Here is a 3,356-nt window from a genome sequence, read left to right as displayed (position 1 = left end):
TCCATTTTTGTGTTCATTAAATGATTTTGCTTCTTCTCCACTCCCCTCACCCCATTCCCTCCTCCTTTCCAAAGAATACTTCTAAACCACCTACAATTCCTAAGTCTCTACTTCCAAGTTGAGGCCACATTACTGGGCCTTGGTTGTCATGGGACAACCCCCACCATTAAAATATATCTGGCTTTAAGTTCCTGTCCTCTGTGATATATCAAGGCATAACAGATTATAAATTTGGAAGATGTTTTCCTATAGGCTTTGGCTTCGATTCTCTTAGCATCTGCAAGTGTAATGATTTTTCCAGCTTAGCTTTTCTATGTTATGGTAAAGGAAGAGGGTTTGGGACACAGAATGTTCTTTAGAACTAAGAGCTAATCTCCAAAAGCAATTAACAGGAAGTTCGAAAGGGCCGATCTCTGTTGTCTGCCTTTATGAGCGTTGGAAAATGGACCTAACTGTTAATGGGACAGAGCTTCTTATGCTATTGTCTTTGTTTTTTAAAATCCAATATGTTTGGGGCTGGCAGGTGGTGTGTTGGTTAAGGGCGTTGGACTCCCACATGGCTGAATGCAGTTTGAGTCTCAGACCTGGAGGCTTCCTTTCTCATTTTCTCACTCTCTTTCTCTGTCTCTCTCTCTCTCTCTCTCACTCTGTCCTTCTCTAATCAAATTTAAATAAATAAATAAGTAAAGTTAAATAAAAAAATTCTTTAAAAAAATTAAATGTTTAGTAATTAAAGAGTATTGTTAAATTTGAATGGGCAAACAGTATTCATCATTTGGCTTATTCAGAAATTTATTCCTTTACTTTAGTACAAATATCCAAGAAAGAAAATAAAAACAAAAACACCATTTTGTTAGTTAAATCAGGAGCCCGAACTCCCTTTTTTTGAGAAAGTTTTTTTTTTTTTTAAAGAATTAGTTTTCTGGGACCAGCAGGTGGCATGGTGGTTAAGGCGCTGGACACTCCTACATGGTCGACTGCGGTTCGAATACTGGACCTGGTGGCTTGCTTTCTCACTTTCCCTCTCTCATGCAGTGGTGTGGAGTTCATGCCACACAGTGATATGGGGGATATCACAGGTCATCTAATGAACTTAATTGCAGAGAAGGAAGACTTGCAAGATAGCAATAGGTAATACATTTTATAGCTTGTTGTTATTAGTATGGGATCCCAAATTAAGCCCTGTGATGTTTCAGAGTTATTTTTATAGTCTTAATGTATTCTGAATATTAAAGTTTGTCAGTTTCGCATGTGGAATAATCTTTCGATTTATTTTTTTTTTATTATTGAGCTATGAGAGTTTCTCATATACAAGTCCTTTAATATCATGTAATTTTGGAAATATTTTACCTAATCTGTAATGTGTCTTTCCCTTTTTTTTTTTTTAATTTTTTGGTTTTTTGTTTTGGAGAGGTTTTTGCTATAGGGCATGTGCACTCACCAGAAAGATAGAGACAGAGAGACAGAAAGCAAGAAATCACCCCCCAGGGGGGATGGTCACGGCACAATCCTTTCTCCTCCATTCTCCTCTTGGGATCTTGGGCATACACATACATGCACCTGGTGTGAGTTTAAGCCACCGGGTCTGGGACTTGAACAGTGGTTGACTACATGGGAGTCCAGTGACATAGCCATTATGCCAACTGCTAGTCCCATGTCTTTCCTTACTCTTTTTTATAAGAGTATCATTTGAGGGGTCAGCAGATGGTGTAGTGATTACATTGCTGTACTCCCACACGACTGATTGTGGTTTGAGTCCCAGACCCACTGGCTTGAAACTCACGTTGGGCATGTGTGCGAGCGTTCCCAAGATCCCAGGAGGACAGTGGAGGAGAAGGGATTGTGGTGTGGCCATTCTCTGGGGGATGATTTCTCACCTTATCTCTATCTGTCTCTATCTGTCTCTCTCTCTCTGGTGAGCACATGTGCCCTAAGGCAAAAACCTCTAAAAAAATTGTATCATTTGAAAAGAATAAATACTTAATTAGAATAGGTCTAATATATCTTTTTTCTTTTCTTTTATATACTATGTTTATTGTGTCATATGTAAGAAATATTTGTTTAAAGAGGTCATCTTTTATCTGTCTTCTTGTAGGAGTTTTTGCCTTCGAATTTAGAGTTTGTCTTCTAATAGTTTTTTACTTGAATTTAGAGTTAATTTTTGTATGTGGAGTAAAAATATTGTTCAATATTCTTTTGTTTTTCTCCTTTCTGTCGTTGTCTCTCTTTCTGTCACATGAAAGTTTAATTTCTACAGTGCCATTTGTTAAGACTTTGCCCATAGACTTACTTTTATTTCTTCATTGCAAATCAGTTGCTTTATATGTGTAGGTCTGTTTCTTGAACTCTATTCTGTTCAATTGATATATGTATCTACCCTACCAATATTACAGTGTGCTGAGTACTACAACTTAATCTGAACTGAATCTGTTTCTCTTTTCAAAAAATAAAAAATATATATATTCTAGTTCTTCCATATAAATTTTATAGTCATTTTGTCAATGTCTACAAAAATCTTGCTAAATTTTATATTGGAATTGCATTGAACCTACAGATAAATTTAGGGGGCATTTATATCTTTATAACACTGAATCTACAGTTCATGAACACAGTATATTTCTGTCTTCTTAAGTTTCTCTCATCAATATTGTGTATTTTTCAACATACAATATCCAGCAATATTGATACATTTTATTATTGATTCTAATAATGTATCTGTTGATTAATTTTGAGCATGCACATACATGCACCACAACATTATTCAAGCTGCTGGGTCCAGGACTCGAACTATGCAGTCATCTATATGGGATCCAGCCACCTTAACCACTATACCACCTGCCTGGTCCACCTGCATGAAGTTTTGTTGGTTTTTTTTTTTTTTGGCTTTTTATCTTTTCTGTGTGTGCTAGGAAAACACATCATTCCTCACTCTGTGACTTATGACATACGCTCAAATATTTGAATCACTAGGGGTCTTAATCCCCTGAGATGTAAAATCCTGTTCTATCTCCAGGCTATTATCTATTTCATCAGCTTTATAGAGCCTGTTTTAGGATTCAAAGTGAAGAATCTGGCTCTTTTTTTCTTGCTGGGTTCTTTTCTGTCTTCCTTTTACTATGGCCAAAAAAAAAAAAAAAAAAATCACAGTCTCAGTTTTAATATTTTAAGAGCTATAGGTAATACAGAATGAAAATTTTCTATAATATTTCCAAATATTATCCCACTACACATGTTTTGGAAATAAAGCTTTTTTGAAAAAAAATTTTACTACATGGGACCAGCACTTAGCGTAATGGCTGTTGCTGGACTCCCACGTAGTCAACCGCAGTTCGTGTCCTGGACCTGGTGGCTTAAAA

The sequence above is a fragment of the Tupaia chinensis genome, unplaced genomic scaffold (genome assembly GCF_000334495.1).
Source record: "Tupaia chinensis unplaced genomic scaffold, TupChi_1.0 Scaffold000077_1, whole genome shotgun sequence".
Classification (NCBI taxonomy): Eukaryota; Metazoa; Chordata; class Mammalia; order Scandentia; family Tupaiidae; genus Tupaia; species Tupaia belangeri.
This window is presented reverse-complemented; position numbering follows the sequence as displayed.